A 16,794-nucleotide genomic window follows, 5' to 3' on the forward strand; every position below is an offset into this window, starting at 1 on the left:
GAGCTCCTTGTCGCTGAGGTCTAGAATTATTTTCTTGCCATATTTTTGCAGTACCTCTAGGTGAACTCCATGAAAAACCGGGTGCCTTTGACCCATTGCATTATAATTTTCCACAGCATTCACTTCCTCAGCTCAGGCTTGACACTCATGAGTAGGATGTCCTCTTCCACATATATCACAAGTTTCATGAGGCTCACTTTGTATTGTAGCTAAGGTCAGCTTCCATATTTCTTTAGCCATAATATCAAGTTGTACCTGCATAGATGTGTTAGCATCAACCTGGCGAACACCTATCGATCTCCTTCTTTCTGCACTCTCAGAGGGCCATTGATTAGCATCTTCAGACAACTCATCAAGAATTATGACTATCTCCTTTGGAGTCTTTTTCATCAAAGCGCCTCCAACTGCATTGCTCAATGTTCTACGTGATGCCGATGTCAATCCATCCCAAAAGTCCTGGATTTGCATCCAGAGTTCAATTCCGCTATGTTAGCAATTTCTGACTATCTCCTTAAACCTCTCCCAAGCTTCAAACACAGTCTCAGTATCTTTCTGGCAGAAGTTATGGATTTCTCTTCTAAACTTGGCCATTTTAGCTGAGGAGAAATATTTATCAAGGAATTTCCTGGTCATCTCATCCCATGTTCTAATTGATCACGTGGGTAAGCTTCGAAGCCACTGTTTTTCATCATCGTTGAGTATGAAAGGGAATGCACTTAAGTAAACTACATCTTGTGATACACTGTTGTTTGGATATTTGTTCATCTTCCCTCTGAGGACACATCAATTTTGAAGGGTTTGGAGCAACCCTTGCTTCAACTCAAAATTATTAGCTGCAATTGGAGGTGGTCGAACATTGGATAATCCTTGATTGTAGATCGGTCTAGCATAATCGCCAAGTGGTCTCCCAAGCAAGGGTTGAAATTGATCAAGTCCGAGACCCCTCACTTCTTCATAGATGTTCTGCGCATCTCTAATAACTACTTTCTCAGCATCCCATGCAGCTTGTTCTCTTTGTTGGGCTCCTTCTCTCGCAACCAAATCTATATTATCTTCACCATTTCCAGCCATAAGTTCTTTAGTTGAGGACTTCCCAACCTTTTATGAAGTCTTAGAATTCTTTCATTTCCTCAGTTGTCGCAGTTGTTTTTCTATCTCGGGTTCGTATGGTAGCACTTCCTTCGCAGAAGTTCTAGTCATGCTCCACTCTGAACCTGTAACATGCGCACCGTCAAAGAACACCAAACGTAAAAAGGGAAAAAAGAGAAGAAAAATTACTGAATTAGCACTACAAACTATTTCAAACACTATTGATTGACAATCCCCGGCAACAACGCCAAAATTTGACGAGCGCAAAATAAACACTTAAATAATGCTCGCTAGTTAAAGATTGTATAGTATAATATCGTATCCACAGGGATTGGAGTTAAATAATATTTTCTTAGTTTCTATCTTGATTGCTATTCAGGAGAATTAACAATTAAGATTTATATGATTAATAACTAAAATTAACTAAGAATCTAAAGCTATTAACTAATGACTATCGCAACAAAAGTAAGCAAGGAAGTTATCGGTGGGAGAAAATAGGGTTTTGATAGGATAGGTGCAAGATAATTATTTGGAATCTAACTCTAGATAATTGTTCAAGTGAGTCTCTCGAATTCACTCAATTATTAGTTCAAACGTTCAGCAAAAACTCCTCTCTCGATTAAGTTTTAACCTCACAAGATGAACCAATTTAAGCACGTGAAGATATGCAAGAATGCGTAGTGGATTGGTCTTTAGGAGAACCTCTCTCATTTATCCTCCTAACTAGGATTAATCAATGATTCAACTAGCCTCATTCAATTACTAAGAAGAATTAATGAACTCAACCAACAATATAATGCAAAGATATCACAAGTTATGCCTCTCTCGATTACATGAACTAGTGAATATAGATGCATCAATTAAATCATCCAAAAAAAGCTTCAATACATAAAACTAGAGTTATAATCCACAAACAAATATCAATATACCAAATCCATCAAACCCTAAAGGGAATTACTTCATAGATATGGAGTAATTCATTACAAATATGTTTAAAGTAAAGAAAAACCTAAAATGATCCAAACTGGGGTCTTGAGTAAGGATTGAATGATGAACTCCTTGTGCTTTTGCTTCTCCAACTCCTCCTTAGCCTCCTTAGGTCTCCAATATGTCAAAAGTCCCAAAAACAATATTTTTTCATGTATTTATACTAAGTAGAGTGGGGCCCAGATGAAACCACCTTCTCTTAACCAAAATAGGATTTTCACTGTGTAAAAATTGCACAGGCGTGCTGCATGGGGCGACACGCCATGCGAGGCATTAGTAGGAAAATCCAGATAGTTATTTATGATAGTCAGCAGGAAATTGTACACGTGCGGCGCCCCCACGCACCGTGGCAGTGGGGTTTTCTTAGAGTACGGTGTTTTTCGTGCGTTTTGACATTTACTCTTGGTCCTCGACCCCCGAACACGATCCTGACTTAATACCTTGGGCTTTTACTTAGACTTCAAAGCTCCAAATCAATCGAATTAGCTCCATAACATCTACATCACCCGAAATCACTCCTACAAGACATAAAATACATAATTAGTGCAAAACAGTATCAATTAAAGCTCATAATAAGTAAATTACAGTGAATTAGAGTGCAATAAGAGACTAAAATATATAATTGTAGCCTATCATATGTGCGGGCTTGACAGCCACCGTAATTTGATTGAGTTAGAGGTATTTGATTATAATGGCTTGTTATGTATAGATGGATCCTGAAAGAGTTATGATGGTTTAGACCACGACCCGAGGTTTGTATTTTCTGCGGTTATGGAAATTCAGCTGCGTGTTATAATGGTTCTTCTAAAATGAGTTGAGTGAAAAGTTTGTAGCTAATGGAGTGCTTATTCCACGAATAATTAAGGGGTTATGATGAATTCTGATACTCTCGCGTAGCGGCATGATAGGTACAGTGAGCGGCATCGGAATCAAAAGTGAAGGATCAAGGTTGCGGTTCGGTGTTGACAAGAATGTCACGAGCTCGGATGAGTAGGAAAGAATTCAGATGTTCAAGGTAAGCTGGTATTTTCTTTAGTGTCCCAGGAGAACGGTGTCCTTTTTAAGAGGCTTCGTGTACTAATTTGCGGATTCTCAATTTGCTTTATAGCATTAGCACTGTTGGTGGTATGGAGGTGAAGACTTTCCTACCTAGTGCGGAAGGTCGTGGGAGCGTATCCCACGGGGAAATTTGTATAACTGCGGCATGTTAGTCACTTAATTATTAAGGATTGAAACCAAGTATGGAGAATTTTGGTACTATCATTAATGTGAGAGTTTATGCGTGGAAGGCGCTCTATTCCTTTGGTTGTGAACTATGGGAATTTGTTTCGGATTGGGACGGCTGCTCGTGTGTGTCATGAATAGGGCCATTATGGATCCTCGAAAGGTTGTTGGCCCAGTATGGTATAATCAAGGTCGACTTGAGGTCCGTTGGTGGGTCTAATGTTAATGTATGCTCTACGTCAGGTCGGACGCATTTATTCGGCATAGCATTGCTTATGGAAGAGTCTTGTAACGCCCCGCAGTATTATGTCGATGTTACACTCTGCATTATTATATTACGATGATGTTACGCTCTGCAGTATTATATTACGACGATGTTACACCTATAGTATTATACGATGAATTTGTCGTAAGATAAATTGACATTAGTTCAAGGACAAGATTATTTGGAGATTATAAGTATTATGCTATTTCAAGAAAGTGATAAGTAAAATTGTGAAGGTGAGAGGGTAAACGAGTTGAAGAAAATGAGGTTGGTCAAAGTTTGACATTTTGAGATAGAATACGGTCCAAGCTATAATACCCCGTATTTATGAACTAGTGTCATACAAGGTACCACATGACCATGATAACAAGATGTATAAAGTGTGTTAAAAGTGAGTAGTATTATAAGTAATTTGAGATAATTCTTAATTATGTGAATAATTGATTAAATATTGATTTGAGTGAAAAATTATCAAATTAATTAAGAATTTATGGATAAATATTTAAGTGTGATTTGTGGATAATTAAAAGGGGGTAACATCCACGTGGGATGTTAGAAATTTGGCAGCAAATGCCTTAGGAAAATATGACTCCTAAGTTCACTTAATGAGATGGCATATTTAGGGGAGTTATGTGGCCAAGTCATCAATCAAAGTGGGGCCCACACCTATAGATACTACTATTGCTATCATAACTTCAAATGCATGGCAGAAGTTTCATATTAGTTATGAAAGTTCATTGTGGCTATAAATTTGTGGTTGCATCATTTCATTTTGGCAAAATAAATTAAGCTGTTGAGCCAACTATAGCATGTCTTGAAACACTTGACAAAATTTATGATTAGCTACGAGCTTTGGGTAACTATTGCTACGACACTTAGCTATTATAGACTTACAGTAAAAATGAGGAATTTGCTTTCAACATTAGCTTGATTTCTACATGAAAATTGCCTTGAGTTTCAAATGGAGAAAGGCTTCAAAAAGCGTAAGATGCAATACTAAGAGAACACGTTACAATTTTTCTCAAGAATATCATACGGATTTTTTCCCACCTCCATCCGCCGTTACATGTTTTTCGCAAATATATGTGATAGAGGAATTGTGAAGAGAACCGGCTCAGGTATGTTAAGGCTAATCCTTTCTTCTTTTGGCATAATCCAAGTAACGATACGTAAACGTAATGCTATTCCATAAGTGATTCTACTCTTTGTAGTTAAGGATATCTACGTTATTCATTCCTATAAAGTGATATTCAAGCATGTCTAAGTATGTTCCTAAGTCTCTATTGAGGTATATGATAGAGATGTTAATGTTTTTATTATAGTGATACATGCATATTCATGCATTTACCACCGTGCTATAGCAGGTCGGGCAGTTACCACCGGTTGGGTAGTTATGTATCATTATTTACCGCCGGTTGGGCAGACATGCATATTCATTTACCACCGAGCTACGGCCGGTCGGGGAGTCATACATTTACCACCGAGTAATGGCCGGTTGGGTAGTTATATATTTACCACCGAGCTACGGTCGGTCGGGCAGTCATGCCTTTACCATCGAGCTACGGCCGGTTGGACAGTTATACATTTACCACCGAGCTACGGCCGGTCGGGCAGTCATGCATTTACCACCGCGCTATGGCCAGTCGGACAGTTACCACTGATCAGTTGGGCAGTCATGCATCATACGATATGGATAATAGTCTCAAAGAGAAGCATTATATATATAAGTATAATAAGTATGCATATACGGTGGCACTTCAGAGATTCAGGTTGATTCTTATATGTCTTTAATTAATGTTGACTTATTGTTATATTTCAGTTCTGCCTTACTTACTCAGTACATTATTCATACTGATGTTCTTTTGTTGGGGACGCTGCATTCATGCCTGCATGTATAAATAATCAGTTTGAAGAGCGCTCATAGTAGACGATATTAGCATTCAGCGAAGGATCGGTAAGACTCCACCTTATTCGGAGTGTAGCCGAGTCTATGAGTCATCGTGTCAGAGTTTTGCTAGACTTATGGGCTGGTCGGTACCCTGTCCCATTTGATGTCGCATAATCTTAGAGGCTTTGTATATAGAGGTTCATTTTATACAGTATTTCAGAGGCCTTGACGGCCCATATGTATTCATGTTTTAAGAACGATGGTTCATTGATACAATGCTTACCCACTTATAGTTGTACATTACAAGTTGTAGCCGTGTTGGCCCATGATAGTTAGAAGAAAAATAATGAGTTACATAGTGGTTCGCCCGGGCTAGTACGACACCGGGTGCTAGCCACGCCTCCCCAAGTTGGGGCCTGACACTTCGGGTGTTGGATGTTATTCCTGTCGTCAGCTATTCCATGTAACACTCTATTGTGCCAGGTGGGTTGTGAGTCGGCTCGATTATTCCTACATATGTTGTGATCTCGTGTAGTTTGTGATGTTATATGAGCGAGATGGCTCTCGAGATGCAAATCATTTATTGCACCTTAGTCGTGCTTGGGTTTTGTAGCGTATGGTGCTATCCGCCTCCCCAGAGATTGTATTATGCACTTGGCATGCTTGTGGTCAATATTCGGGTACTTCGTGGGTATGAGCATTGTGGCTCGGTAGGTGTTTCCTTATAGATTGTTATGTGTGGATCGGGTGGCACACTGCCATGGGTATGTTATTTGGATCGGGTTGCACGCCGTAACGGTATCATGTGTGGATCGGGTTGTACGCCACAACAGTGAGATGTTGAGTACGGTTTCCTATATCTATTCTTGTGTATTTTGTTCCTCATTCTCTGAGAAAGGTTCATAGCATCTGTTCGACCGTTTTATTCGTTATGCGGGCTGGGTAATTCTTTTCCTGAGTTCATTCCTCCTTATGTGTCATATTCAAGATGTGGCTTATCGGCGCATTGATGGCTTCATATGAGATCTTGGTCAGTGTTTGAGGTGGCTTATTCCCTGAGCAGCTTGTACGGGGTGAGACAGGATTATTGAACCTGAAATTAGTGCAATCAAATTTATATAAGTTATATTGAAGACCAAATATCGTTATTTAGTTAAGAATGAGGTAATGGTTCTTGTCAAGAGGAAAGACTCCAAGATTTGTTGATTCGGCAGGTGGTTGTGAGTTTATACACATCTCTTCCATCGTGGCAGTATTGCGAGTGTTGGAATATGGCTTATATATGTTATGAGGTGTATTGCGGGCACCATGTTCGTGAAATTACAACTATTGTGATCAGAGGATGTTATTATGGTCAAGCGACTTATGTGATGCTATGATTTCAGCGGAGGAACATGGTCATGTTGGGTACCGTGTCTGGTGATTTCTGCAGTGTTCGTATGTTAGAATCGGGTCTCGTGGAAAATTCTGGATGTTGGAATTTAGTTTTAAAGCTTGTTAGCTAAGGTTATAGGGGGGTCTTCAGGATGGCTCGAGCTAATGTGCTCAACTGGGTTGTGGTGGCACGGGTAGGTGCACGAGGTGTTAAACAATTATTTTGGACAACTCCGGAGTAGTCCTTAGCACGTTCGAGGATGAAGGTATGTTTAAGTGGGGGAGAATGTAACGACCCGACCGCTCGTTTTCAGCTCTAGCGCATCATTTAGCGGTTTGAGGCCTTGAGTAGCTTCACTTCAGGTATTATGACTTGTACGTGTGGTCGGAATTGAATTTTGGGGAAGTTCGGAGTTGACTTGGAAAGAAAATTCTAATTTCGGAAGCTTTAAGTTGAAAGAATTGTCTAAGGTTTGACTTTTGAGTAAACAACCCCAGAATTGGGATTTGAAGGTTCCAATAGGTTCGTATGATGATTTTGGACTTGGACGTATGTTCGGGTTGAGTATCGGGTGATCCGGGGGGGGAGTATTTCGGCGCTTATTGTGAAAGTTTGGTATTTTGAAGGTTTTAGAATTTTATAAGTATGGTTTGAAGTGGATTTTGATGTTATCAATGTCTTTTTAGGGTTCCGATCCTTGGAATAGGTTCGTATCATGATTTGCAATTTGTGCGTAAAGTTTGAAATCATTTCAGAATGTTTTGATATAATTCGGACGCGTTTATCAAAGTTTGGATGTTTGAAAGTTGAAAGAAAGGTTTCGATCGTCGATTCATAGTTTTGATGTTGTATGGTGTGATTTGAGGCCTTAAGCAAGTTCGTATCATGTTTTGGGACTTGTTGGTGTAACTGGACGGGGTCCCGGAGGCCTCGGGTCTGTATCGGGATGGTTTCGGGTCATTTCCCCATGTTTTGCTGGTTCTAGTGTAGTTCATCGCGAATGCGTGGTGGTTATCGCATTTGTGAAGAAGGTTATTTTGGGGAAATTAGAAATTGCTCATCGCGAACGCGACAGGAAGGTCGCGAATGCGGAGAAGGATTGAGACCTGGGCCTGGAGCCGTTTAGCCTTTGGGAACACGATGCTTCCTATGCGAACGTGAAAGGTGGGGGTCAGTAGGCATTGCAAACTTGTAGAGTAAAATTGGAGGCAGTAACTTTTTGCCTTCGCGATCACAAAGGTGATCCCGCGATCGCGAAGAAGGATGGGCTTGGGCAGATTGTTTAAAATCGGGATCTTTGCTCATTTCACTCATTTCTCTCTAGGTTTGTGCGATTTTTGGAGAGCTTCAAGGGGAGATTTTCATCATCTATAGCAAGGTAAGTTATTCCCACCTATTGTAGGTTAAATACATGGATTCTATAAGGATTCAAACATGAAAAATTAGTAGAAATTGTGGGATTTTGGTAGAAAACCTAGAATTTGGTATATTTGAATTTTGACCACGAAATTGGACATGGAATTTGAAATAAATAATATATTTGAGTCTGTGGTATCATAGGTAAAGTTTATCTTCGAAAAGTTTTGGAATCTGGGCACGTGAACCCGAGGGTTTACTTTATTGACTTTTCGAGCGGAGTTGAAAATTGTTATATATAAATTTATTAAGATGTTGGAGTATATTTTTATTGGGTTTTCATGATTGTTTGACTAGTTCTGATCGATGGGCATTCTGTTTGAGGTGTTAGAGTGGCGTTCTAGTCGGTTATGGAACTTCAGAGCGAGGTAAGTCTCCTGTCTAACCTTGTGAGGGGGAACCACCCTCTAGGTGATGTGATTGTTATGTGCTATTAGTTGTGGGTGATACGTACGCATGAGGTGATGAGAGTACGTACGTAGCTTAAGCATGTTTATGTCCGGGTAGACTTAGGACTTTACCATGTAATATTTGAAATATTTGAACTCATTCTGCTGGCTTAATTAATTGAAATTATAATTGAATTTGATTTGGAAATATATTCATATATATTAGGGTGGGCCTTATTGCCTTGAGTTGTTGGCAAGTAATTTGAGAACGGTAAAGGTTATATTCACTTTGTGCTCATGTATTGTATTGTAAGCACGTGTCTCATAATTCGGTAATTTTCTTTCTTTCTTGTGGAGCGAGCCGAACGCCTCGGCAGTATAATAGATGTATTTATGGTTCGTGCCGCTCCACCCTCGACATTGTACACATTATTCTGGATCGGGCCGAACTACCTCGGCATAATCGTGCGTTATATCGCTGGTAGTCCGAACATTCACGATATTATCTTTCCACTGATGCCCGACATTTTATATGGTACTTCTTATCTGTTTGTTACTGGTACTTGATACATCTGAGCTGTTGAGGTAGAATACAAGACTGAGAAATTCATACTTTAAAAGAAATATTTGGATGATTAGGTAACTTAACAATAAGGAATCAAGAAGGGAAGTGTTCCTACAGCCCTATAACCTCTCGAAGATAAGTACAGAAGTCTTTGTACCGATCCGCAAGACTCTATTAGACTTGTTCATGACTCGTGAGACCCAAGTGAACCTAACACTCTAATACCAAGCTGTCGCGACCCAAAATCTACTATAGGTCGTGATGGCGCCTAACGCCGTTGTCAGGGAAGCCAACAGTGATTGATCAATTTGATTACTCATTTTCATTACTTTCGAAATCATGAATTTTAAATAAGGAAGGAAATTTATACTTGTAAATCCTCGAGAACTTACAAAATTTGTTGTTTATAAGAAAAATGAAAGGCAATGATAATATACAGAATTGCAGCATCAACTAGTATATCCCAAAACTCGATGTCACAAGTGCATGAGTATTTACTGAGTACAATAATAATACAACATCTGTCTAGAAAGTAAATGAGTGTAATGAGCCCGACCGGTCGTTTTGATCTTTAGCGTATCGTTCGGCAGTTTAAGGCCTTGAGTAGCTTCACTTCAGGTATTATGACTTGTAAGTGTGGTCGGAATTGAATTTCGGGAAGTTAGGGGTTGATTCGGATAGAAAATTCTAAATTCGGAAGCTTTAAGTTGAAAAAGTTGACTAAGGTTTGACTTTTGAGTAAATGACCTCGGAATCGGGATTTGAAGGTTCCGATAGGTTTGTATGATGATTTTGGACTTGGACCTATGTTCAGGTTGAGTATCGGGTTACCCGAGAGCATTTCAGCGCTTATTATGGAAAGTTGGCATTTTGAAGGTTTTAGAATTTCCTAAGTTCGGTTTGAGGTGGACTTTGGTGTTATCGATATCCATTTGGGGTTCCGAGCCTTGGAATAGGTTCGTATCATGATTTATGACTTGTGCGTAAAATTTGGCATCATTCCGGATTGTTTAAGTATGAATCGGTCTCGTTCGTCGAAGTTTGAAAGTTTAATGAAAGATTCTGATCGTCGATTCGTAGTTTTGATGTTGTTTGGTGTGATTTGAGGCCTCGAGCAGGTTTTTGTCATGTATTGGGACTTGTTGATGTGATTGGACAGGGTCCCGGGGGCCTCGGGTGTGTTTCGGAGGGTCTACGGGTTATTTCTCCATATTGAGCTGTTATTTTCTGAGGTCGCCCTTCTTTGCGTTCGCAAGGAAAGGGTCGCGTTCGCGATGAGAAAAATGGGAGAAAGGGGTATGTGAATCACGTTCGCGGAGACAGATTCGCGTTCGCGAAGAAGAAATTTCTGCTGCAGAGGGCTGACTTTGGAATCTTATATCTTGCAATCTATAAGGAATTTGGAGATGATCCAAAAATGAAAGTTGTAGCCCTTTATGTCTAGTTTTCAGAAAGTCAGCCATATATCATTTAGAGTTTTGTACAAAACGTTATGACCATTATACTAGAGGCTGTATGGAGGAGTTGGGCACCTTGCTCTTGGCGATCACGATTGGTTTTCGGCGATCACGAAGGGTAATTTTGAGCTGAGAAAAGTTGTGCTTCACGATCACAAAGCATTTTCCGCGATCGCGAAGGGTTAATACATGGGAAAAAGCTATATTTCGGGGGTTTGTCTTATTTTCACCTCTTTCCTTCCATGGGAGCCGATTTTGGAGTGATTTTGGAGTGCCATTTTGTGATGACCCGATAGGTCATCTTTAAATTTAAAATTTATTTCTATGTTCTATGACCTCGAATAGCACTATTCATCATTCCCCGACTTGTGTGCGCAGTGCGTATAATTTTCTGAAATGTTTTTATATGAAAAATTAATTAAAATGTGAAATAGAGCTTTAAAACTCATTTGAGTTGACTTTGGTCAACATTTTGAGCAAACAGACCCGGATCAGTGTTTTGACAGTTTCGATAGGTCCGTATCGTGATTTGGGACTTGGGTGTATGCTCGGAATTGAATTCGGATGTCCCTAGCTCAAATTATCGCCATTTAACGGAAACTAGAAATCTAAAGGCTAAAGATTTCCAACGTTCGACCGCGGAGTTGACGTTATTGATATCAAATTCGAATTGAGATTTCGAAAATTGGAATAGCTCCGCTATGTCATTTATGAATTGTGTGCCAAATTTGAAGTCATTCCGGATTCATTTAATATGTTTCGGCACGCGTTTTGTAAATTGAAAAGTTTGAAACTCAAAGTCCGAATCGAAGTGTGAATTGTAATTTCAATGTTGTTTGACATGATTTGAGACCTCTAATAGGTTCGCATTATGTCACGGGACTGGTTGGTATATTTGAACGGGGTCCCGAGTGGCTTGGGTGAGTTTCGGGGTGAGTTTTGAACGAGTTTGTGTATTTCGACACTCTGATGATGTTTTGGGATAGTTGAAGTGCGGAGGGCACATTTTGGAATAAGGATGTGCGGCAGCAAACTCCCAAAATGCGGAGGCAGTGGTAATTGTGCGGACCGCAGTTGAAATTGTGTTGTCCGTAGTTGAAATTGTGCGGTCTGCAGAATTTCTCTCGCGGCTGTAGAAAGGAGATTTTTAGGTTCGTTGGTCCGACTTCGGAAGCTTATATCTTTTAATCTACAAATAATTTAGAGATGATTCAAAAACAAAAGTTGTAGCCCTTTGAGTCTAGCTTCCATAAAGGTATATCATTAATTATTTGAACATTTGTACAGAAAGTTATGGTCAATTTACTAAAGTCTGGCAGTGCAGTCACACTGAAGTGTGGCCGCACAATTTGGACCGCAGCCGCGAAACTTGGAAATGTGAGGACCGCAATAAAAATGTGCGGTCAGCACAATGGGGATCAGATTTTGTACCATATAAATGAGGGTTTCATCTCATTTTTCATTTTTGGACCTAGAGAGCTCTGTTTGTGGCGATGTTTTGTGGGTTTTTCAAGAAATTCATGGAGGTAAGTGATTCTAACTCGGATTTGGTTAATATACATGAATATATCATTGTTTTCATTATTCGATTTGCATTTAGAGATGGAAATTTGGGAAAAATTATAGAAACTTCATAAACTATAATTTTAGGATTCGAAGGGTAATCCGATGTCGGAATTCAATAATTTTTGAATGGTTGAACTCGTATCGGAACGGGTGTTCGGATTTCGTAATTTTTCGTCGGGTTCTGAAAAGTGGTTCCCACGTTGACTTTTGGTTGATTTTTCTGAAAATGACTTAAATTAAGTCTCTTTCGAATTGTGAATAATTTCTAAAGCTCAAATCGAATTGTTAATAAATAATTTGCTAGGTTTGATTGGTTTGGAGAATAATTCGAAAAGAAAAGTTGTGGTCGAGTGATCATTTGAAATTGCGGAACATGGTAAGTGTCGTGGTTAACCTTGACTTGAGGGAATAGAACTCTTGAATTATTTGTTACGTGAATTTCATGTGTAACGATGTATATGCAAGGTGACGAGTGGCTATACGTCATCAAATTGATTGTTTGCATATTTATCTAGAAATCATAAATTATTTTCTTTATCATGAGTTAATTTTTATATTAATTATTTCTTTCATATTCCTCGCCAAATTTTAAGTCTTGAATTCATGCTATAATTGCTACGTGCTTATTTGACTTATGTGACTTTTGCTACTTGACATTTAGTATATTAGATATTAAATTGCCTATTTTTTCCCTGATTTCCACAATTAATTGCTACTTGTCATTACTTGTTTCCTAAATAATTTATAAATATTGTATGCTTTATTGCCTAATAATTTCTTATCGAATGTGGTATTTATTGGAGCATTTTTATTACATTAAAGAGTTGTTAAATTATATTATTGGAGTGGGTTGCACACCACAATAAAGATAAAAATAATTATATTGGGGGATCGAGTTGCACGCCACAACGGATTATATTTTAAGTTATATTGGTGGAGCGGGTTGCACGCCGCAACGAAATTTAATTGAAGGATTATATTGGGGGAACGGGTTGCACACCGCAACAAAATGAGAAAGAAATAATTGGTTGTGACTGCTGAAATAACTTCAATTATTGATATGATTTACTGGTCTTACTTCTATTCCTGTTATTATTACTATTATTGCATACAGGTTAATGTAAGCAACATGCCTTAGCCTCGTCACTACTTCGTCGAGGTTAGGCTCAGCACCTACAGAGTACATGGGGTCGGTTGTACTCATACAATACTCTACACTTCTTGTGCAGATATCTGAGTTGGTCCTAGCGGCGTACTGTAGATTTGTCCGGATTCAAATATCAGAGGAGATTTGAGGTATAGTTGCACGACGTTCGCAACTCTGAAGTCCTCTTCTACTTTATTTTAGTTGTGTGCTTTTTTTCAGACAACTTTATTTTTATTCACACCCTTGTTTGTATTATTCTAGAAGCTCGTGCACTTGTGACTCCAGTTCTGGGTTGGTATTTAGACAGCGTTATTATTTTGGATTGTTCACTTTAATTTAGACATTTTTTCAGTTGTTTGGTTTCTTTGTTATTTAATTAAAATGGATTGTTAGAAATGATTTAAATTATTCTAACGTTGGCTTGCCTAGCAAGTGAAATGTTATGCTCCATCACGGTCCCGGAGGTGGCAATTTCGGGTCGTGACAAGTTGGTATCAGAGCACTAGGTTATTTAGGTCTCAAGAGTCACGAGCAAGCTTAGTAAAGTCTGAAGGATCGGTACGGAGACTTCTGTACTTATCTTCCAGAGGCTATGAAGTTTAGGAACAATATCACTTCTTTCTTATTCTATCGTGCAATTTTATTCTATCATCGATGATTGAACCATTCTATTCTTGTTCTCTCGCGAATGGCGATAACATGTAGTACATCTACCGCCGGACAGGGACCAGAGCCCCCAGTGGCAACTATGACCAGGGGTAGAGGCCGAGGTCACGCCAGAGGCCGAGGTAGAGGTAGAGGTAGAGCTTAGTCTAGAGCTCGAGCAGCAGCACCTGTTGTAGAAGCTCAGGTGGATTTGGGAGCGGAGGTTCCAGCTCAGACTGTGCCTGTTAGACCGGTTCAGGTCCCGGAAGGATTCATATCTACTCCAGTGGTTCAGGACGCTCTAGTCCATTTGGTGAGCCTTATGGAGGGTGTGGCCCAAAATGGTACATTTTCAGTGGCACTAACCGTCTTACAGGCTAGGGGAGGAGCACAAACTCCCACTACTCCCGCTCCGGAGTAGATGGCTCCCTAGAATCAGGCTCCAGCAGTCCCGCTAGTTGGGGTAGTTCGGCCAGTTATTGCGGCACAGGCCGGTGATAGGCCCACCATGTCTTCTGAGGTCTTATTGAGACTGAACAAGTTTACTAAGCTCTTTCTAGTTCACTTCAGTGGTACACCTACTGAGGACCCACAAAATTATCTTGACCGCTTCCATGAGGTGATGCGGAACATGGGAATAGTTGAAAGCAACAGAGTCGATTTTGCTGTATTTCAGATGACTGGTTCCGCCAAAAGGTGGTGGAGAGATTATACATTTACTAGACCAGTGGATTCGCCTGCACTTACCTGGGAGCAGTTCTCACAGCTATTTCTGGAGAAGTTTGTTCCTATTACACTGAGAGAGGAATACCGCAGACAGTTTGAGCGCCTCTAGTAGGGTAGTATGATTGTTACCCAGTATGAGACTCGATTTGTGAACTTAGCACGTCATGCCATCGTCTTGCTTCCTACTGAAAAAGAGAGAGTGAGGAGATGCATTAATGGACTCACTTATACTATCGGGCTTCAGATTGCCAAGAAGACAGGGAGTGATATTTCCTTCCAAACAACTGTGAGTATTGCTAGTCGAATCGAGTTAGTTCGTGCTCAGGAGAGAGGGCCAGTGTCAGATAAGAGGCCCCGTCATTCCGGTAATTATAGAGGCACCTCATATGGAGGCAGGGGTACTTATGGTAGGGGCCATCCTCCCAGGCCATTTTATTCAGCACTTAAGGTATCTCATGGTGCTTCAGGGAGTCATGGTCCTATTATGCCTTACTCTGGGCAGCCGACATTTAGTGCACATCCAGCTCCTATTAGTGCACCACCGCTCCAGAGTCACTATAACAGTTATCCAGCCCGTTCGGGTCAGCTTCAGCTTCAGCAGCCACAACAATAAGATGAGTGTTATGAGTGTGGGAACATTGGTCACATCAGGAGGTATTTCCCTAGGTTGTCGAGCAACAAATCTTAGCAGGATTCTCGTGCCATCATACCGACACCGGTTGCTCCACCGCCCGCCCGGCCACCTAGTGATAAGGGTCAGAGAGTTAGAGGTGGAGGTCAGGTTGTTAGAGGTAGAGGCCAGCCAGTTAGAGGCCGTCCCAGAGATGTAGCTCCGAGTGGTGGGCCCAGCATCGATTTTATGCTTTTACGGCTAGGCCCGAGGCCGAGTCATCCGATGTCGTGATCACATGTATTGTTCCAGTTTTCCATAGAGATGCTTCAGTTCTATTTGACCCAGGATCTACTTATTCCTACGTGTCTTCCTATTTTGCTTCGTATTTGGTTGTGCTTCGTGTTTTTCTGAGTGCTTCTGTGTGTGTGTGTCCACACTGGTGAAAGATTCTGTTGTGGTAGATCATGTCTATCGTTCATGTGAAGTTACTATAAGGAGTCTTGAGACTAGTGTAGATGTAACAACTCGACCGATCATTTTACTTTCTAGAATCCCATTCCCCTAAATAAGACTTCTCGTACGTGCTTTTACTGTTTTATGACTTGCGGGGATAGTTAGTTCGGGATTTGGAAGGGGTTGGATTGAAATCGGAATACTTGGTTCCTTAAGGTTGGCTTAAAAGGCTAAGTTTGACTTCGGTCAATATTTTTGAGTAAACAACCTCGGAATCAGGATTTGACGGTTCCAATAGGTTTGTATGATGATTTCGGACTTAGGCGTATGTTCGGATCAGGTTTTGGATAACCCGGAGCAATTTAGCGCCTAATAGTGAAAGTTGGCATTTTGGGTGAATTTTATAAGTTTGGATTGAAGTGGATCTTTACATTATAGATGTACATATGGGATTTTGAGCCTAGGAATAGCTCCGTATGGTGATTCTGGACTTAGGGGCGCGTCCGGAAGTGGATTTGGAGGTCCGTAGGTCGTTTTGAGGTCATTTGGCGAAAAATGGAAATTTGAAGTTTTTGAAAAGTTTAACCGAGGGTGAACTTTTTGATATCAGGTTTGGATTCCAGTTCTGGAAGTTAGAATAAGTTTGTAATGTCATTTAATACTTGCACGCAAAATTTGGCATTATTTCGAGTTGATTTGATAGGAATCAGACACGCGGGAGTATTTTTAGAAGTTTTTGAATTCATGACTTAATCCATGCGTTTTGGCATCCGATTCGTGGGTTTTGACATTATTTCAGTGTTTCGATTGCTCGAGCGAGTTCGTATGATATTGTTAGACTTGTATGTGTGTTTGGTGTGGAGCCCCGAGGGTTCGGGTGAGTTTTGGACATTCAAGAGGATAAGAAAAAACTTTAGTTTTTTTGGTGTTTCTTGGAAGATGTTGCAGGTCTCGCAAATGCGAGAATTTGTTCGGATTTGCGAACCTCG

General features: G+C 40.2%; 1 pseudogene; it reads left to right on the forward strand.

Moving 5' to 3' along the window:
• Nucleotides 1-486: 486 nt before the first annotated feature.
• LOC142177801 (small nucleolar RNA R71) lies at nucleotides 487-585 on the forward strand (annotated as a pseudogene).
• Nucleotides 586-16,794: the final 16,209 nt, after the last annotated feature.

This window comes from Nicotiana tabacum, chromosome 23 (assembly GCF_000715075.1).
Source record: "Nicotiana tabacum cultivar K326 chromosome 23, ASM71507v2, whole genome shotgun sequence".
Taxonomy (NCBI): Eukaryota; Viridiplantae; Streptophyta; class Magnoliopsida; order Solanales; family Solanaceae; genus Nicotiana; species Nicotiana tabacum.